This window comes from Notothenia coriiceps, unplaced genomic scaffold (genome assembly GCF_000735185.1).
Source record: "Notothenia coriiceps isolate Sejong01 unplaced genomic scaffold, NC01 NC01_scaffold00005764, whole genome shotgun sequence".
Taxonomy (NCBI): Eukaryota; Metazoa; Chordata; class Actinopteri; order Perciformes; family Nototheniidae; genus Notothenia; species Notothenia coriiceps.
The window spans coordinates 56,773-79,471 of record NW_011338465.1 but is presented as its reverse complement, the minus strand read 5'-3'; the positions used below and the strand labels follow the sequence as shown (position 1 = coordinate 79,471).

Here is a 22,699-nt window from a genome sequence, read left to right as displayed (position 1 = left end):
CAACAAAAACACACAACAGCTGTTACTGACTGAGAGCGCACTTAGTTATTCATTAGTGAACTACAGACACCACACACACACCCACACACACCACACACACCACACACACACACACCACAACACACACACACACCACACCACACACACACACACACACACCACACACACACACACACCACACACACACACACAACACACACACACATCACACACCACACACACCACACACACAACACACACACACAGCACACACACAACACACACCACACAAACACACACACACACACACACACACACACACACACACACACACACACCATTTTCCTTAATTGGCCTTTGCAGACTGAGGCCTTTCAGACGGTGCCAGAATTAGCCATGAGGGAGACATGACAGGAAGAGGCAACACACGACTGGAAAGAGAAAAGCAGCAGGAGTGATGGAGAGATGGATCAATAACAGGAAATGAAGGCGACTCACCCCTGAAGTCAGCCCCCCCCCCCCCCCCGGTGCTGAGATATCGTGAAGGGACGTGAGGTTAAACATGGTTGGCTGGCGAAACACCCAAACGAAACGTTTGCATTAAATCAGCGCGTTTAAAAGAGAACATTAAAGAAAAGCTTTCCTGGAAAGCCCTATGCGTCGCCGTGGTCACACCTAAAACAGTTTAATGCATATTAGACTTAATTGGAATATTTTCTGTAAATGGTTTTGTGTTTTTGTGTTTTGAGTATTGCTTTAAGATGAGCCCTGCTGCTGTCAACTTTTATAACTTAAAGCTTTATCCCAACTTTGAATTAGGATAGAAGACGGTCAAATAAATCAAGTACATTTGCACTCCTGGAAAAGGTGACTGAAAATCATAGCCCATTTTGGTCCTTTCCAGCTAAGCTCTAAAGTCTTATCTGATAACAGCATTGAATAGCCTGTGTATCGGGGAAAGCTAGTTGGATTAGCCTCCCCAAAAAAGTGTAGACAATGAATGCGGTTAAAATTATAGCGGCGGCCTTAAATCTTAACTTGAATCGTTCCCTTCCCTGTATCATTTTGAAAGAGGAAGAAGAAGAGTGTGAAATATTTTGTTTGCCAGACCTTTGTTTTCCATCTTCTCTAGAAAATACGTCCATCCAGAATAAGATCCAGGTTGAAAAATACATGAATTATACCTGAAGACGTATTCAAAAGTGAATTTAAAAGGCCAGTTTATTCTTGTTTATTCTTCACACTGTCTCCAATTAATTCTTGACCTGTGAACCTCACCTTAAAAGAAAGACATCGTATAGATCAGGGGTGTCAAACTCAAGGCCCGGGGACCAAATCCGGCCCGCGACTTCATTTTCTGTGGCCCCATAAGAGCTTGCAAAGAATATAATATGTTTATTATAAGGTTACATGCTACTTTACAGAAGCACGTTGCCCATAAACTACATGTCCCACAATGCATCTCAAATTTGACTTTTTTCTCAGAATTTGACTTTTTTTCTTCAAAATATGCCGTTTTTCTTAGAATTTGTCTTTTTCTCAGAATAAGATTTTTTTTTAAGTATTACTTTTTTTTCAAAATGTCACTTTTTTTTCGCTCTAAAATTTCACTTTTTTTTTTCCAGAATTTGGTTTTTCTTGTGAAATCATTTTGTGACGTTCTCACTGAAGAGACTTGCAATTATTTGCCCTAGACTTCTGCTTTCAGACCTAGTTAATTATGAAGTTATTACCCTGTCAGATAATAATCCAATGCAAAGGCAATAATGTAATATAATGTTATATATATTAAATATTTGTATATGTATTTTTATATAGTCTTGAAGTTAAAACCCCCTTAATGCTTATGTGGCCCGTGATGAAATTGAGTTTGACCCCCGTGATACTGACCAAAAGCTGGCAAGGGAAAAGAAAATAGGGGCAACAGAGTAGAAAGATGAAGAGAGGAGAGGATGAAAGGAAAGAAAGGAAGTACGGGAGGATGAACAATGGAGGTCAGAGAAGAGAAGGTGCATCTAGAGATCAAGGCCGGAGGAATAAAGAACAACCAGGTGGCGGCAATGAAAAGCTAGGAATTGAAATAAGACTGGACACAAAAGAGAAATACTGAAAAGAGTTTTTAAAATGAACAGACAGGAAGTGAAGTGAGAAGTGAAAGCGTGGTTTCTCTCTTTTTTTATTATAAATAACTCCCCATGGTTTCAAAAAGGGACAATGGAGTTGTTTGCTTTGGTAACTTGTGTTTTCATCTTTTTGATAAACTTCTCAACCGAAATAGACACCTTTCGTTATTTAAATATATACATGTACATAAATCATTTCTAATGGAGCCAACTTTATAAAAATCAGGGAGTTTAAAGTTGTGTTTATTCATCCACACTGGCATTTTATTCTTAGTAAACAAGATTCAATCTAAATTCAACTATATTTGAGTATGTTTTTCTTCCAAAAAATATATTGATAAATTGAAAATGTTCCTCATGTCCAAATGAAAAGAAAACATGTATTATTTGAAACAAATTTGGTTAAAGACTTGCTTTCTTATTTGGTTCAAGGAGACGCTTTTCGAGAACATTTCTGAGAATCTAAATAAATGTTCTCTCCCAGAAACTCTTTTATTCAGAGCTTCTTTCTTTCCTTGAATTTAAAGTGGAGAGTTTTTAAAGGACTTCCTGCTTCCTTTGACTGTGAAAACGGAGTCCCCTTGTTGGACGGTCTGAAGTCTCGGGAGAACCTGAGGTCAGATCAGTGTGTGTGTCTGTATGTGTGTGTGTGTGTCCTAGCATTACTATCCTTGTGGGGACCTACATCTGTTTACAGTCACGTGTGGGGACTCATTACTTTTAGGGTGAAGACTTGGTAAGGGTTAGGGTTAGACATGTGTTGGTTATGGTTAAGGTTAGGATAAGTCTCCAGGAAATGCATGTAAGTCAATGTAATGTCCCCTGAAGTGATGGTATGTGTGTGTGTGTGTGTGTGTGTGTGTGTGTGTGTGTGTGTGTGTGTGTGTGTGTGTGTGTGTGTGTGTGTGTGTGTGTGTGTGTGTGTGTGTGTGTGTGTGTGTGTGTGTGTGTGAATACACGAGTCAAGTATGATTAACAGCCTATGTGGAGTAATTTAATTACAGCAAATCAATAATGCACGCTGTGTCCAATAGGGTTCATTGCAAGTTAGCTGCTTTACTATAGATTACCTATCAAATACAAGATGTGATATTGGAGGTGAGGGATTTCTGGTTAGTGTAAAGTAAACGTGTGTTAAAGGAGACGTTGAAATTGGGTTTATTATGAGTGAAAAGTATTTTGCCCACAGCGGGTAGTTTTAAAAGTTCATTGGAGAAGGTTTGTTCGTACTGGGAGAAACAAAAATTAACCTTTTGAATCTCTAAACTAAAGTACATGCCAAGAAACATTTTTAATTAACAAGCTTTATACAGAATGAGTCAACAGGAAGACAGATATAGATTTTAAAGTTTGACTAATATGGTGTCACTATAACATTTGATTTCACGATTAGATTGTGTCATGCTATGGTTTTTAAGACAGAAGGGTACACATCCAGAAAGACCATTTTAGTGAAATCATCATTATTAACTTGAGTTAAACCCAGTAAGATCCCAGTAACTTTTGACCCCAAAAATATAATCATATAAATAAATAAATAGTCTACAAGTTCAAAAGTAAATATAACACAAAAATACAAATGTAATAATTTAAAGGACTCCCATCAAGGCATTCCTTAAATAAACAACTTTGCAAATGTGTTATCTTGTTGTTTGTCCCACTCTAAGGTTACAATGTGTTTTATGCAATGTTTGTACAAGCGACTGAACACCACGTCTTAAATAGCCGGGCCGCCTCCTCTACAGTCAACCTGTTGTGCAGTAAATACGGGTATTAAAGCCCACTGCTTATATAACTGACTCTGGATCAGCCTCTCTCTGCTACTTTCCACTGTGCCTCCATCTCTCTCCATCTTCCACTTACTAATTTTCTCCCTTTTGTCTACCTCCATCTCTCTCTCCTCGTCTTTTTCCATATCTCTCAGTATTGACCCACACACCATGCAGCTGTATCACATCAAGCCAAGGGCATAAATCAAAGCACGCACACACACACAACACTAGCCATCCCACACACTCATGCACTCTCCTCAAGCCATTTTAGTTTGCCGTCCCACACACACACACCCATACACTCGTCCTCATCTCCATTGCAGTGAACACCCACACAGATTTCTGCACTGGGAGTGAGATGCAGATAAAAAAGAACAAATATAGTGTGGGTTTGATTCCAAAGTGCCATGTAGGAAATCCACAGTAAATTCGGAGAAATAAGTGTTGTTACCATACTTGTCAACCCTCCCGATTTTCGCGGGAGACTCCCGATTTCATTGCCCTCTCCCGGTTTCCTCCCGGGGTCATATTTCTCCCGCATTTCTCCCGATTTCTGACAAAATCAGATTTACTCAGGACTGTTTCCACTCCGACTTTAATACAGCTACACCATTGTTTGGTTTCCATGGTAACACGTCTCTTTAGTAGCGCGCGCAACTGAAAGTCTGAGAGGGTGAGGCAGATAGTCACAGAAAACAGAACAAAAATCGACAACTGCTCTACTCTCTGCTCACTCCTTTCCTGCCCACACATATGCTCCATCAAGGACGGTGCTACAGGCCGCAAGGCATTGCACTTAGAACTACAATATAAGCATGTTAATGTTAATCTAACAGCTCCGGCGATCCACTAGCANAAGACATAGTGTGGAGTTGCATTAGGAAACGCTGTGGTGGCTGTACTGTTCCAGCAGTCTCCTTTGTGTTTGTTTGTTTCCCCCTGTCTGTGTTGTTTGTGTGTACAAACAACACAGACAGGGGGAAACAAACAAACACAAAGGAGACTGCTGGAACAGTACAGCCACCACAGCGTTTCCTAATGCAACTCCACACTATGTCTTACGGTGCCGTGTACCGAAGGGGAGAGAGAGAGAGCAGCGAAGGGGGGGGGGGGGGGAAGAGAGAATAATACGGTTTCCTGATAAAGCTGTGGAGAGTATGTGCTGCAGGGAGGTGGATGCACAACGCACCCAGGAACGAACGCTAGCTCCGGTCCTTTTTACTGTGGACTCGATGTCCTGACAGGCTGGTATTTGTGCAACCTGCACAAACACAATACTGCACCATGATTACAAATGGTGAAATACAATGTAAAACTAACGAAAAATAGAGAGCGGAGATGTGTCCCCTGTGTAATGTAATATGATGCGTTTGACGTATGACCTTAAAAAAAAGCCTTTTTTAAGAGCAGAGCTCAAAATTGCTCCTTTCCCTCTGAATTCCTGCCCTTATGTCTCGTAAAACATATCAAATCCTGCATTCACTTTTTTAATTGTAATTTTCAAGCAAGTTTAAGCATAAATGTAGAAAAAATAAAAACCTGCAAGATGCTCTTTAAGTATCGATCACACCAACGTTGGTAGCGATACATCGATATTTTTTATCGATCCGCCCACCACTAGTCCATACACACCATTCCAATGTGTCAGTACGTCTTGTAATTAAAGTTAAATAATAAGCTTTCTGTTGATGTTGTTAGGTCTAGGTTTGTTATGTGTTTGTACGAATATCTTTAAGGAATGTTCAATGTTTTAGATTTTTAATTAGCGATAGTCTTTTCACTGTTTCTGTAGTGTAGTGGTTATCACGTTCGCCTAACACGCGAGGGTAAGCCGTGTATACCCATAGAGGACTTTCTATTGGCCAGAAGCCTCTTCAAAAGAACGACGGTTCGAATCCCACCTGATCCAAACTAAAATCCCCACATTCGGTTTCAAAATGTTGCTCATTATACACAAATACTACATTTATCTTTTCAAACGTTTACATTTAGAGTTGAAACAGATATTTGGAGTTAGAAATGAATTATTCTTTCTTGCTGCCTCTTATAAGTTATTTTAACCTTAATATATAGCAATCATAACAATAATAACACAAATAATGATATCTTAATATTAGTAATAATAATGTTTTATATAATTTTTTTGTATTTTTACTTATAAACATGTTTGAAATATGTTGATTGTACAGATGTTTACATAGAGCATATGAGTGTGCTTAATTCTTCTTTCTATCACTATTACTTCCTCTATCAAGTAAAGACAGTCACAGTGATGCATTCAAGATCATTTATTCAAAAACAGCTGAAACATCAAATATAGGAAATAATATAAATATAACTACAGATATATAAAAAATACTGAAAACACAATACAGAGAGAACAATCAGATCCTGAAAAAAGAATTGAACCATATTATATTCTTTGTATTTTTGGACTATATGATATGTTGTATTGCACCTTAATATGTAATATTATAATTTAGAAGATAGTGTATTGTTTTGTTATAGATTTATTTGATATCACCACCATCCATTATCTGAAATGTTTTTCACCTCATGTTATTGTATGGTTACTATTCTGCATTCTATTCTAATTTTAGTGATTTATACCCTATTACTTGGTATTTGTTTTTTTATTTATTGTAGTGCAATAATTATATTTATTCTAGTGTAGTATATAATATTCTAGTGCAGGCCCCAGCACCGACAAGGTTGGAGTGGAGGACCTATAGAAATCCCTGAAATGATTATTATTCTTTATTATGAATTGAGTTTTTTGAGGGCATTAACCAAAACTGTTTTGTTCTTGGCAGGAATGTCAGGACGGTGAAAAGGCTGATAGTTTAGGGGTCTCATTTTTGTTGCAGGCAAAACGTCTTAGTTTATATGTTATTAGTATGAAACTTAGTAGACCCAGGAAGTGGCGCGTGCATGTGTGTATGTGAGGGTAGGTTAGGGCTTCCTTTTGTCTGCAATCCATCTGTCCCTTTCAGCATCATAGAAGTCCGACTGCTGGAACTCCGGCCACGTCATCTCCTTCTCCATGCCCTGTGCATTACATCAGGAGAAGACTCTGGAGGGGCAGTGGATATACTTCCCCGGGCAAGTCAGAGCTGTAAAACACACAGTTACATCAGATACAGTTAAATAAAGCTCTATATAAATGACTGCTTTAATACAGTGTCTCAGATATCCATACCTTCATCGAGGACAGTGTCTCCCTAAGCTTCCACAGGGGCCACATTATGTGGTGATGAATCTGGGACGATGAGATACAAACAGGCAAGAGACAAGTGGTACACATTATATATCGAAATTAAGAAGCAGCATTTAAGAAGTTGTGAAAAATGAAAACAGAGACGATGATATCATGACTTAACTTTACCTAAAACGTGAGCACTATACTGTATGACACCGTGACGATGTGATTTGTCAGAATGAAATGTACGTTTTTTTTCACCTTGTCCATCAGGTAGAGGGTGGAGCCGACGTCATTCTCTAGGAGCCACCTGTACAGTTTCCCCTTATACTTTTCGAACTGTAGCACGTACTCCCCCATCCCCTCGAGTCGGTCGGATACATCCCCTCTGNCAGGTGTCTTTGGCCCTGGCTCCAAAGCCGACAGTATGTTCCCCCTCTGACGCCACTGGTGGGGCAGGCTTCCTGGAGCACAGGTACTTCCTTGCTAGGCCCTTGGGGATTGAAGGTCCCACCTCTCTCCTCCTCGTCCACCTTGTCCATCAGGTAGAGGGTGTAGCCGACGTCATTCTCTAGGAGCCACCTGTACAGTTTCCCCTTATACTTTTCAAACTGTAGCACGTACTCCCCCATCACCTCGAGTCGGTCGGATACATCCCCTCTGAAGGACCTCAGTGAGAGCATTTGTCCTCACATGCTTCTGAGGGGCAGACTTGTCCTGAAGGGAAGGATTTTTTTTTATTCTCATACCCTCCTCTGAAGGGTCCTGTCTCAGGTGGCCAGATGGACCCTTCCTGAAGGACACTCATCTTTCCTGGGAAGAATATGGTTTTCTTCATTATCTCCTGCACACAGAAAAACACAATGCAACATATTATTAAGAAGTGCAAAAATCATCATACTGTTATATTAGCAGAGTTATTCATTTCATTCATTCACGTTAACCAGGATTTGTATAGGTAACACATGTTATATTACATGATCAGACAGGCAGACAAACAAACAAACAAACAGGCAGGTGGGCAGGTGGGCAGGAAGATTCATTATGTATTGCCCTGTCAATGTGAGTGAACTCACTTTATTTCATGTTTACATTCATTGGGATTTGTAATGACTAGGTAACAACTTTTCTATTACATGAACAGACAGACAGAAAAGCAGATGGGTAACATCTTTAGCCATAAAATAATAACAAAAGTATAATAGAAGATAGCAACACAAGTTTTAAGACTGAATACTGTAGTATTTACCCAATTAAAATGTACTGTAGTAAGTAGAACTGCTGCAATGAAAAGAGTCAAATAATGACAGCTCTTTTGCCATGTGTAATGAGTAATAAATCAGCTGCTGTGAACGCTGACATTTACTGTAAATACATGACGTTAGTGTAACATTAGCTAACAAAAGTTACAGTACCTTAGCGCTAACAACACACAGAGTTAAAGACAATCTAACAACTAACAACTATTGCAAAAACAGTGTAACAATATCATAAGTGTTAATTCAGTCGTAGAAAAAGAAGCCCCACTTACGTTTGATAAGTCTGACGTGATGTTAGAACTAGAAGTCGAATTATGTCGGTAATGTCGTCTCTATCTGTAAGATCCTGCTGCTGTTGCTCCGTCTCTCACTCTCTGTCACTGGAAACGGGGTCTCCTTACTTCTACCAAAAGGGTGCAACAACGCCCCCAATTTCTCGCTTGTGGCCAGAAATATATTGCAGTCACAGTGTAAGAACTACCATAGAGAATGAATGGTAAAGTTAAGAGAGTTAGCCCTTAGGTCCCCGATTCGAGACCGGGCGGAAAAACTCTTTATTGTGTTTTTGAGTATTTTAAATGCCTTATCTTTATCGGCCAGTTGTTCACAATAAATAAGACTTATTTATACAACTCCAGGTTGTTGATATGGCATGGAATATATATTAACCCTTGTCCCTGAACGTTTACCCCAGAAATTGCTGCTGCACTTCGTCCTCTGAGATCATGTCTGGTGGGCAGTCCTTTTGTGAGGAGTGAGTGTGTGTGTGTGTGTGTGTGTGCGTGTGTGTGTGTGTGTGTGTGTGTGTGTGTGTGTGTGTGTGTGTGTGTGTTTGTAGTCACTAATGAACTAATGTGCGCTCTCAGTCAGTAACAGCTGTTTGTGTGTTTGTGTCATCACTAATGAGCGAACACGTTGCAGTCTTGACAGGTGTGCAGTTGAGTGTGTGTGTAGCGCTGCTAATGTGCCAAAGTGTGTTATCAGTGAGTGAAAGGTAGGTGTGTGTGTGTGTGTGTGTGTGTGTGTGTGTGGTGGTGGTGGTGGTGGTGTGTGTGTGTGTGTGTGTGTGTGTGTGTGTGTGTGTGTGTGTGTGTGTGTGTAATAGAGCCTCACACAGAGAGCATACGTTCAGGTGTTTTGCTCTCGCTGTTATACTTTCCCAGTTATGATGCTCAGCTGATGAGTTAACAAAATAAATATAGTTTGTTCTTACTTATTACTTTTACTGACTGGTTTTTAATAAGCAGAACATGTACTTGTTCTTTGTCTGTAAATGCTGTCAACTTTATATCCCTCACACCTTTTCAATTCAAGGTGATACATGTCCTGTTTAGGATCATTTTTGTAACAAATATCAGTGTGCAAAAACTCCCCCACCGTTCATTTCTATTTGGACTTAAAAAAAGTGGAATGGAAATGCAAACATTTGCCAAAGAAAGTATATCAGCGTTTGAGTTTCTCTTTTAATAACTTCATGTTGTTGCACCCTCTTCAAAATCATTTAACTGCAACTGAATGGAAAATTAGCATCATCAACTTTTATATCTTGATACACCGAGCTCCTATTTTTCTTTTTGATTTATGGTAGTGGAACACAAACAACCTATCTGTACACAATTTAAATATCCGTTTTTTTGTCAATTTTTCTGGCCGTTTGTTCCTATATTTTAGCTTTTAAACACAATTGTATTGCCTATTTTGTAGGGGTGTAACGGTTCACAAACATTTCGGTCCGGTACGTACCTCGGTTTTTAAGTCACGGTTCGATTCGGTACGTTTTCGGTACAGCAGAAACAATAATCACAAAACATAAAATATTTTTTGTTTTTTTTAATTATTATTAAACTGTGAATATTCACTCAAATAAATACAAAATATAATTAAATAAACATTAAGGTGCAGCATTTCGATGAACTGAAATAATCTGTATTTGAACTTTACTCTACTCGTACCTAAGCAGCCAGTTTGACATTATGACTTGCTTTTCATTGTATTTTCATGTTTTTTTAAAGAAAGATGAACTTGTCCACATTGCTTGCTGAAAGGGCAGATCTGCTGGCAATAACAATGTCTCCTGCTGTGGAGAACACCCTCTCTAGGGACAGAGGTAGCAGATACAGCCAGGTAGCGCTTTGCTAACATGGCAACATAAGGATATTTGGTGTTTGTAATAGCTTTGGCTCGGTCTGAACTTGTTGCGAGTGGTGGAGGCTTAAATGCTAGCGGGAGTTTTGGTACCGGTGATATTCACGTTCGGGTGATGCCTTTTCAAATGAGTGTGCACGTTTGATGTATTGCCAGCCGCGTAACCAATGTTAGTTGAACAATGCCGACAAACAGCTTTGGTTCGGTCCACCGGTCTTTCTCCGTCATCCTTGTACGTAACTGCGAAACCAAAATGTGAGACTTCAATGACGCTGGATGATTTTCTAGCTCAACTTTATCTGCGTTCACCATTTCGACAGTTCCTCAAATTACTGACTAAATTTGAACGCATGCCTCTGACCAGCTCTCATATAGTATGCCTCTCGTCCAATGAAATGACTTGGTCGCTCTATGACGCGTTGAACCCAATGTGAGCAAATGACTCTGAACGCTGCGACACGTTCTCAATTTTTTACATTTAACGTTATATTCCTTCGGTACACACGTGTACCGAAGGGACGTATACCGTTACACCCCTACTATGTTGTAATGCTATGCTAAAATTATGCTCTGTTACACTACCCTATATCTACAAATACCTCTACAACACCCCTCTTCTTCTTCTTTTTAATGAGTTGAAACTTATAGGAAAGTAATAATCAAGAACATGCTATAATGAAAACATCTGCATAACAAAGAAAACTACATTACATTGATCCAAAAACATCACACACAACTTGATGACTGTCTTATTTAAGAATGAATACCACTTGACATGTCGTGCACGCTTAAGTCACCATAGTGTCTATAAATAAAACCCAGAGGCCACAACACTTCCTCTGATGCTGGGCTGCTGTCAGGGAACACACTCACACTCCTACATCTCTCCAAGTTCTCCCTTTTTGTATTCTTTTTTATTTCCTTGTTTTTGTTTTCACTGCTGTGTACACTTCGTCTCTTCAACCCTGCGTGTGTCTTCGTGTTGTTTCTGTCTTTCTCGTAGGCCAAAAATAAACTCTGCTTTTTTCAGCCCTTCTTTTTTTCGTGAAACCTCTTCAACAGGAAGCAAGAGACAGTCACCACACACACACACACACACACACACACACACTCACAAACACAATTATGATACATGTTTTTATCCCGTTCTTTTTAATGCACCTTGCTAAATCACTTTTCTTTGAGTGTGTCCATTTGCTGTCACACTCCGACTTGAAGTACCAGGAGTAACAGTGACTCAGCAGCTTGAAAAAAAAAACACACACATCTGTTCATGACTTGTACATGTGTGTGTGTGTGTGTGTGTGTGTGTGTGTGTGTGTGTGTGTGTGTGTGTGTGTGTGTGTGTGTGTGTGTGTGTTTGACGAAGGGAGGAGGCGTGTTTTTTTCGGTCCTCTTCACAGCGGCTCTTTTCACTGCTCGTACATCTGCTACAATTACAGTAATTATAATGATCATGGATGTTGCAGCTACTGTGGGCCTGCTGTGTGGATGGAGCTTTGCCAGCAGACAATCGGGCACACAGGTGGCTCCGAGGTACACCTCTTTGTGCCACCCCGTGCTTGATCATGTGAGGATACAGTGGCGTGTGAATGTTTTTTTATTCATTGTATGTTTTTTCTGACCTGTGCTGGCTCATCTCTTATTAGAAAGGCGTTGTTAAAGTCACACCAACAGCGCTGATGGGAAATCTTTGTTGTGTGTTTTCTCTGTTAGAAGATACCTCTCGTGTGTCATGAACCTGTGTTGGCGTGTGTTTCACTTCCTGCTTGATGTATAGCGAGGGAGGGCTCCCCTTTTTCTTAACTTCTGGCGTTGGCAGTTTCACTTTGTTACGTCATGTGTCACCTTGTTGAAACTTTTATCCTAAAAAAGATACATCTGCATACAGGAGCGATATGGGGTTAAGTATCCAAGCACATCTGATTGGTAGACACCCATTAGCTGCTGTTTATAATCCTCATTATCTACAAGTGGTACTAAATACTGGCTCTGATATCACTACTGCTAATGCTAACTCTGCTGCTATTTCTGGCTATGTATGAACATGCAGTCATATATACTATAACAAACATGTATTACAATGATATTTCACGACTCATTGAGTCACCATTGGTTATTTTGAATGCTTATTTAAAGCACTTCAGTTATGATTTGAAAGCTGATGCCAAATGAGGCCATTTACTGGATTTGTGGCCTGCTACAGCATGCAAATATGAAGTCTATCTAATCAGAACCATGACCCCACGCTGTAACACGATGAAACGGGAACCTTCGCCCCGACCAGGCATTTAATCAATTGTTATTTGACTAAAATACTACAAAAAATATGGAGACATCTTGTATTTAGACGGGTTTTAATGCTTTTTAGGCGTAAAAAGTGGAGTAAAGAAACCTAAAATAGAAAGATGGGAACAAAAAGCAGAGCAAAAAGCTCTCTTTATCTATTAGTTATGAATGCTTCTTACTCATGATTTTACGCAGCAGGGTGACTGTATCGGAAGGATGTGACTTCCCTTCTAAAAAAAACACATTTTATTTTTACACTGCTGTGTGTCATAATGGAAGTGAGAGATACAGATACACGGAGATATAACCGTACGCACAGTGATTGACTGATAGCTAACGGCGAAAGAGAGAACATGACTAAAAAGGCTATTTGTGTGTAGACTGTGAAATAGCCAGGGACTTCTGACTTCTTCTGACAGTAAATATATCAAATTATGAGTTTGAAAATGATTTCGGCAAAGAAGTGTACACACAAGCTTTCAACTCTAACACATCATCAGTGGATGGAGTTTTCTACCAGTCTTTTTGGACCAGAAAATAGAGTTCAGTGTTTCCCACAGAATTTGATTCTATTTGTGGGGGCACCGCATCCCCCCGGCAAGAAAAGCCAAAGGCCCCTTAACCTATTCGGGTGGTCCCCTTAACCTATTCGGGTGGTCCATGCATTCATCCNCCCCCCCCCCCCTCAAATAAGAAAATACATGCGAGTTCATGGCTACTGTAGAAAACGTTCTTGTTGCTCTGTGTTGCGTTGTTAATGAGTGAAACACATCGGAGTTGAGGATCTGTGGGTTTTATTCTCCCAAAAATATAATTTACAATTTAGGCATTTAGCAGACGCCTTAAGTGCCTTACTCAAGGGCATACTAGTAGTGGTGTTCCAGGCAGTATTTGAACTCGCAACCTTCCGATCATCAGGCCAACTCACTATCCATTAGACCACCAAAAAAAAAAAAAAATAAATATTATAATAGTTTCTTTTTTTTTTTACGAGATCCATTTGTGGCGGACGATATTTAATTGTGGCAGCCCGCCACAAATAAATCAATGTATGGGAAACACTGAGAGTTTAACTGAAGTGCATTTACTGTCTTTCTTTTCAAACTTAATTGGCAGAACGTTTTAGGATGTTACGTTTTTGGAGTAGACAGCGGACAGAGGACCGCAAATTGCCATACAAAGGCACAGTAAATGTATTAAATGATCAATTTGAAGATTAATTCGGCAAAACATAAGTGTACACACAAACACTCCTAAGAAATCAAAGGTCTTCGTCATTCAATGGAGTTTATGACTTTAGTTAGAGTTTAACTAAAGGGTTAGAGTGTCTTTCTTTTCAAACTTAATTGGCAGAAGGTTTTAGGATGTTACGTTCTTGGAATAGATAGACAACGGACAGAGTACCTCGAGTTGAGTTTGTTTGTCAAACTACTAATAAGAAAGAAGCGTTAAAGTTGGCGTTAAAGTTCCTAGTTGATTTGAAGGCAGTGTGTTGTTCAGCGGTAGGAAATGTGCCTGCAGAGACCTTGTGTTTGTTCTGAAGCTGCGTCGGCGTGTTTACTCTCTTCCAGTAAGTAGCCGGTGTGAGGGAGTAAATGCGGTTTGTCCTCAGAGTCATAAACTTTGCATCGGAGAGTCCAGCTTTCTCTGGATTTCACCTGCTGCTCGATCGGTAGGCAAATGTGTTATAAAATCAGACCCATTATCAAAAGGTAGATCATGACCTGTGTCTCAGTTTCGCTGATTCATTTAGCAAGCGTTGTATTCTGCTGATCACAAGGGAAACCACTTTTTTTTTTCATTGACAAATGTTTGATTTTCCAGGTTGATCTACCCGTTAGTGCTGTAGTGAGTTTAGTAGTTCTAGATTAAAGCTGAATTGATAATTTATTGATCAATAACACAATAAATAACATTTTAAAAGAGCTGCTTGTCAATTTTCTGGCAAATTGTTACTGATTCTGCCTAAAACAAGTCTGATTTTCTATGTGTTTTATGATAGTAACTTGAAAGTGTGTTGCTTTTGGAAGTGCTCTAAGAAATTTGGTTTGAAAACCGTATTCGGTTAGTCGACTAAGAATTATTTTTGTAAAGGACTGTCTTATTCTGTACTTTTCAAGTAGAGGTCAAGACAAGAAATGGCTTGAGATACTTAACGGTCACATCTACTCTGCTCTCTTTGGGTTTGGCTTCCTGACTTCCTGCTGGCGTCTGTCCGCCAACACCTTCATTTAATTTAAGCAAAATGTGTCACATCAACAGCATCTCCATTATTGAGAATTGGACACTCTTTGTGACTCAAGCTGATGAGGTTGGCAGACTCCATCACTCAGACCTGACAGCCTTTCAACGCTGCATTTGGTTCAGAGAGTGGTGCAGGAATAAGTCTTAAACCTGGGAATTAGTCAGCATTTTATCACTTACAATACGATACGATATAATTTATTGTCCCCGTAAGGACATTTGTTCTGGTCTCCGTCCTGCAGTTCCGCATACATGTACATATACAAACATAGTAGACATTAAGAGACATACACATATCATCACACCGTTTGAACACACACAATACACAGACACACATACTGACAATGGCTACCTATTGCACATCCCTCATGGCCAACATTTAAAAAGTAAATTTCATTACATTTGACTACATTTCATTACATTTGACTACATTTCATTTCATGTGAATGTTAAGAAGCTTAATGGACATAGGTAGGAATGAGTGCTTATAGCGGTTCAGCCTGCTCTTGGGAACCCTGAATCTTCTACCAGAAGGTAGGAGCTGGAATTCTGGGTGGAGTATGTGGATGGGATCAGACACCATTTTTGTTGCCTGTCTGATAATGGACTGCTCGTTTTGGAGAGATGGGTGTTTTTTAACTTACGGTTTAATTGTCTTGAAGTGAATGTTTATGAAACAGTTTGAGGCCTTAAATATTTAAGGTCGCTATTTAACACAAACTCAAGAGATTTAATAAAATATCTCACTAAATATCTCACACGTGAATGTCTGAATCTCCTGTAAGTCATACAAAGACCGGTTGCTAACAGGTTGATAAATGAGACTACTAAAACGCCATCATGCTGAACACTAGCCGCCGTTAGCTTAGCGGTGTTGACGCGAAGTCACGCGACCGTAACTTATTTCGTTTATTGCCTAACGCTTCAAAAATCTGAAAAAGGGTGTTATTATGTGTAGTAGCAAGTCTAAGTATCATAAAGGTGTGATTGCCAAAGTACTTATTTTCTGCAGTATACCAAAATCCAAAGAAAAACCCCTTTGCTTTTTAGTCTAGGTAGCCCTTGCAATGCTAACATGGATCGGCCTACAAAAATCACTGCACCACTGTATCGCTGTGGTTTAAATAAAGGTTTTTAAATAAAGTGTCCTTTCACTTATTCCCACTTGACTCCAGGATTGGAACGAGGCCTCCACCCCCCCGAAACTCGGTCCAAGGACACAACTGGCACGAAAAGACGCGGACAAGACAATTTATAATCATATTAGACGGAGCGTTAGCCAGCCCCAAGTCGCACCAAAGCCAACTCTCGCCATTTTCATCTCTACTCGCTCCCTGACTCTGCCTTTTGTCTCACGCTGCCTCTGCGTCTGCCACTCTGCTCCTGAGTCATCGAGCTTAAAGCTGAGCCAGACACTGAATCATATTAGAGGTATTGGCAAGTTATCAGAAAGGCAAAACAAATACCCACAGGTCTTTTTTAGCTTCTCAATCTGGGTAATGAAGCCCGACACACTTGCACACGCACAAAATCCCCCCGCTGATACACACCCGAAACGCTTCTCGCACACCACCGAGACACAAAAGGGCTTTACCAGGAAAAGAAACTGATGTTTGCGAAAAAATTTAAAAAGCCACATCCTTAGAAACGCAGAGCGGGGCCGAGGGAGCTCACTGTTTTCTAAACAAAGCGCTGATCGAATATCGCCGAGAACAATGAGAGAAGAAGAATGGGTGGGCGAAAGAGAATAAGAAGAGTGAGGGGCAAGATGGGAAATTAGTGTGTGAAAGGAAAGGTGTGTGTTTATTGGGTCGTTGTTTAAGACGGCCTCTGTTTTATTGAATGTGTCTGTCAGTGTGTGAGTGAGAGAGAGAGAGAGAAATGGTCAAGCAAACACGATTGTCTGCTAGTGTTTCATTTTCAAGAGAAAGAAGTGTCCTACATATCTTTTACGCATGTCAAAACACACACACACACACACACACACACACACACACACACACACACACACACACACACACACACACACACACACGTTTGTCATGCTTTCCGCACCGGCAGCTAACCACTCGTGAACTCCTTTGTAGAACGTCTATTTTTGTCCATGTCTATGTTTGAGAAAGCTTATTCTAGAAACAGGCTGTTACTGTATATGGTAAATCCCCAACCTTCCTCTCTCTCTGTTTACGCATCGAGTTCCCTTTCTTTCTACTTCTCCCTTTCATCAGGCCTTCCTGTTTGTGACAACATTCACTAAAGTTGTTATTTTTTGCCTTTTTTCTGTCTCAAGTTCTTCTTTTAGTTCTGTTTCTTTCCTTCCTGCAGAAGTCTGTCAGTGTGAGTGTACCGGCATGCTGTGTATCAATCTGTTGCCCGTCATATTACCAGGGAACACACACTCACAGGAAGACGCAGGGATACGTGCTTTAATTTGGCAAAAACAAACGCACACATGCAAACGCCCACCTGTTATACAAGAGGGACGAAATCATGTCTTCAGCAAACTTCCACACTCCATCTGCCTTTTAGTTGACCTGTTTCTCCTATTTTGCTTTGCTTCCTAAGTCTTTTTAGCGTTGATAGAAACAAGGAAACACTTTATGGTATTTGATAAGGCAGGTTTGTTTTTACTGAGATGGAAATTCCCACTTTTTAACGTCGTCTTCTCACGTTTGAGATCAGGGCTTTAAAACACTCTGACGACCATTTATGGTAACAGTTAGATGTAATCAGTTAATAGTGACTTTGTTACATTTTTACACTAGTTGGAAAATTCCCGTGCAAGTTTTAAGACATCCTTTTCCAACATTGAGATCAGAAATGCAAAGAATTATTTTTATATAATATAACATTTTGTTGATTTTCTTTTACTTTTTAACCTTATTTAACTTGCTTGAAGTATTTGACTTAAACCTTGACCTACATGAACATTGTCCTCACAAAAGCACACCTTTTTACAACGTAATAATCCAAGTGTGTGTGTGTGTGTGTGTGTGTGTGTGTGTGTGTGTGTGTGTGTGTGTATCAATCTGTCGACTACACACTGTCCCTTTATGCTGCAGTGCTTAAACTCGGCACAAACATCCAACAAAAAGCACATTTTCGACACAAACATCCCATTTGAATGCCAAGTAAATCTGAGTAATCACGTTTGAGTTCAGCAGAGCCATCATAATTTCCTTCTGTGGTTACACAACATATTTCCAGTGTACATGATGTGACCACAAAGAGCTGATGAGACTATATAAGACCATTCTAGTTCATGTACAGCAGGCGCCCACTCACATAAACACACAGAATAACCCGCCTACACACACACACACACACACACACACACACACACACACACACACACACACACACACACACACACACACACACACACACACACACACACACACACACACACACTGCAGTCTTCCCACACTTCCACCATCAGAGCATATGCTGACGTACCGGCTCCAGTTAAAAGGTGGGGGTCAGGATTTAAATATGCATGCCAACAAAGGTGTACTTTAACACTTAAATCAAGAGAGGCCTTATTCTCCCAGTCAAGTGTCCAGAAGCTGTTTATTTCTCCCTTTATGAAAATACTCCAAACCCAAATTCCTCTTGCAACCACAAGAATCCAGACACACACATTACCCGTGTAATAAAACCATGTGCACGCTCACCGGGACATTTTTAGAGCCTCCTCGGGGATATGGAGTCTAAATTTAGGAGGTCATTTTGTTAAACAAATAGAGCATCAGCGCGTTGGAAGATTGTCAAAACACGCCGGCCATGTATTTCCGTCAGCCAGCGTGTTTATGCGTGTGGATTTATCTTCTTTCGGACACTCGCATGACTAGGGTTATTTTAACTTTGTGCGTTTTGTGTAAACACTTCAAAAGAAACAGCGGAGGGAGAGGAGGAAAGGTGAGGATGACGAGGAGAGGAGTTTCAGGAGAGAAACCCTCTTAAACCCACCCCGAGACCGACGCACATACTTTAGCGTGAACACACATGCATTGAGCCACAGTGCAGTGACTCCGCTTGTGCAAGAGTTTCAACACTTTGCAGCGCTTACTCCCTGTTTACCAGCTCAAAGTTCACTCTTTCACAATTCTTCTGTCTTGTTTGTTAAAGTTAAAACATTGCTGAGTTACAAAGTTACAATATTAGGATTTAAATAGTTTGTAATGAAGGTGCCTTATTGTTAAAGGGGACCTATCATGCAAAATGCACTTTTTGATGTCTTCTATACATAAACATGTGTCCCCGGTGTGTCGGGGAACTCACGCAGCGTCAGGAAATAAAACCCTCTCTCTTTTCCTCCGTACCCAAATCTCTAAAAACGGGGGAACAACGGAGCCGATCCAGATTTGCGTCCGATATGACGTAATATCTGAAATGTGGACCCACGGCCCTATCAGAAACGTTGCTATCAGAAACAATGCCCGACTGTTTTGGACGTAATATGGTCGGTGTTTACATTAGCATCGCTAACACTCAGAGCTAACCTGTACTGGAGAGCATGTGTGTGAAGAAGCAGGAAGTAAAAAGGAACTCACCTTGTGGTATAACCGGCAAGAGAGAAAGCCTTTGAGCTCCATACTGTTTCAGAAATAATCCATGATAATCCATGATATGGCGTTTCCTCACGGCAGTATTTAGTTTAGATAGTAGCTGCCGGGTCCCGCATGAGCTCAGCCCCCTCCTTTTTTATTTTAAAGCTTTATACCCCAAATCAGCACTTTTGAAACAGGAAGTGAAATAGAGGGATATGAGGCATGGCTAGAATGGGTGATCTGTTTGGTAATTTGAGCAAAACACTTCATAGACATGTTTTTTATATATTTTTATATATCTGAGACCTATGCTATTGCCTAAAGATAGCATGATAGGTGCACTTTAAATTGAAGCTTAGTTGTGCATTTTTAGGCACTGTAACTTGAAACTGTGAATTTAAACCGATTTTTCACATATGTGCATGTTTGAAAAATGTCTTATGTGACATTTAAACTTCAGTTTTTAGTGTTTAATTAGGGTGCTGCTTATTCCTCTGTAAACAAGTCAAACATATCCTGGTCAAGTGACTAATGGTTGGATTAAAAATCAAGGTTATAAACAAGTATAGCTTTCAGATACAGTAACTGTTATATAATGTATATATTTATGTCTTTTTTTAGTGTAAAAATGTAATATATATGAAACTCAGATGACAACATAATTTCTAATTATATCCATTTATATAAATACCATGATTTTGTTGGTTTTACTGTAGTCTCTAAACCTCTAGGTCCTCTTCAACAAAAAACACATATTATAGATTAGGTATTGTTAATTTTCATCTGGAGGGAACTAGGGCTGCTTGATTATGGCAAAAATCATAATCTCGATTATTTGGGTCAATAATTGTAATCGCGATCATTAAATGCGATTATTCATTGACTTTGAAAACATCCATTTATTGTACTTTAAAACAAACACAAATAATAATTTGAACTTTTTAACTGTTGGATTATACGTTCAGGTTAATCAACTGAAAAACCAATACAAAATAAAATAAATTATAAATTCATATCTACATTTAAATAAATAATATCAAAAATAATAAATACCAATAAACAAGATCAACAAACATGTTGCAGTGCACTGTAACATATAGCCAACATTTTGGTAAAACATATTCAACATATTCCACTCACTCCACTGGGTCAATTGATATCACGATTATTAAAAACGATTATCCATTTACTTTGAAAACATCAATTTATTGGAGAAAAAACGTTTGAACAGTATGTTTTAGACAGTTGATTACCCTGAACTTGAAGTATAATAAAAAAAAATTAAAAAAAAGAAGATTCTTAAAAAAAAAGAAAAAAAAGTAATAATAATAATAACAAAATAATCGTTTTATTTTGATTACGTTGTTCTCGTAATCGTTGCAAGCCATAATCGTAATCACGATTAAAATACGATTAATTGAGCAGCCCTAGAGGGAACATAGGGATTTTAATATTTGCAAACCATTTACATGCACACAAACCCAAATGTACCACACTACAGGAAAGGGAAAACCCCAAAGAGCCTAATAGGTCCTCTTTAAAATGCATGTTTTAAATCAATCCCTATGTTTTTGAGACTTAAAAAAAATCATATTTGTCAACCAAATTGACAGATCAGATGTCCATAAATTGCCAGAAGTTTTTCAAAGTCAAAACTAGGAGCGGCTCCGGCACGAAGTTCAGATGTCTGACAGAGACTTTAATCCTCGAGGTCAAGTCGTTTAGAGCAGCGGGATGAACTTTAGCGGTGAGGAATCAGATTATTCCAAAACAGGGACGTCTGCCCCATCCATCACTTTACAAAACCTGCCGATAACAGAGACAGAGGACAGGGGTGGAGCGCAGGGTCACATCCACTCACTTTATCTCTCTTTTCATGTGACAAATAGTCCACCGTCCTTATAATGTGACACACACTCATAGCAAACATCCAATTTAGTAATACAACATGCTTTAAAAAGTGCCCTAAATAGACCACTTGGATAATGTTGGAAAGGTTAGATGCTTCGTTCCCTTCTCTCGAGTTTTATCCAAACTTGTATCTCTTGTGATTAATGGAGGGAATAAATGAAGGAACAAATCCAATTAAATATGAACAGTGTCCCCTCTTTCATCTGTATCTACAACTCGTCAAATGTTGGCCTCATTACACAGCAGACAACTGGACTCTAATTGGAAATAATGTCAATTTTGACCGTGTGAGTGGCACCATTGTAGAGAATATTAACTTTGATAAATTGGTCGATATTCAGTTTTCACTATGGTCGCACTTTGCTAATGTTGGTAATATTAGCTTTTGTCCGTTGTTCCCGCGTCCCTGGAGAGAAGCTTTAAAAGTAAGAGACAATGGAGTCTCTGAGAAAGGTTCAAATGGGTACTTTAATTAAATGGCGCGGTAATGTAACAAGCAGGAGATGGTTCTGAGAAAACAGCTGTGTTCTCGGGTCTGCAGCGAAGGAGAGACCCAAACACGCACGTCGGCTTGTTATATACCCTCCGTTGGCTCCTCCTCATGTGCCGGTTGGCGTAGCAGGGGGTCCACCCGCCTCTGGTCTTCAATGTCCGTTATTGCGCATAACAGAGGATTCAGACATTGTACATTCAATACATAACTAAACACGCCTTTTCTCCTCATACTCTCTTTCATGACTTTTTATTTAATGCATTTTAACGGCGTTTTTGTTAAAACCTAGCCTAGTCAAGCCTACTGTTGGTACTTCGGGTATCACTTCCGGAATAGCTTTTCAAAATAAACTTTAACCACAAGCAAATGCTAACCGGAAATAAAATTACTGTATGTTTAAACTATCTTATATCATTAAATATTGATTTTAATTTCTAACAGTAACCCTATATTAACATGTGATTAACTGAAGCGTTTGACTTATTTTGACCATGTTGCTGACTGGATGCAATAGAGAACCGCAGTGACGCGTCCTAAAACCCGGAAGTAAGTTAGCATTTTTACCACTTCCGGTTCCGTCGACAAAAAACAATGCATTTTCTCCATAGGATTTTGGAAAATAGCTGGAAATAAGTTCTGTGTTTGAGACAAATTGAAGAGACAGATCACATTTTGTTCTACGAGGTTAAATAGCAGTGACCCCTGGTGATTTTTGAAGAGTTTACGTGTCTGAAA

At 39.5% G+C, this 22,699-nt stretch overlaps 1 protein-coding gene and 1 long non-coding RNA gene across 2 annotated transcripts in view; one reads left to right on the top strand and one right to left on the bottom strand.

The window, feature by feature from the left end:
• LOC104943137 (uncharacterized) overlaps window positions 1–7,214 on the bottom strand; it is an 11,576-nt gene extending 4,362 nt beyond the window's left edge. The window contains exons 1-3 of the long non-coding RNA XR_798084.1: window positions 7,074–7,214; window positions 6,567–6,987; window positions 3,962–3,964 (exon numbers count right to left, since the gene is read on the bottom strand). This is a non-coding gene — a long non-coding RNA (uncharacterized lncRNA). The remainder of the gene's footprint in view (window positions 1–3,961; window positions 3,965–6,566; window positions 6,988–7,073) is intronic.
• LOC104943140 (diacylglycerol kinase eta-like) overlaps window positions 1–22,699 on the top strand; it is a 52,657-nt gene that overhangs the window by 9,136 nt on the left and 20,822 nt on the right. The window lies entirely within an intron of this gene.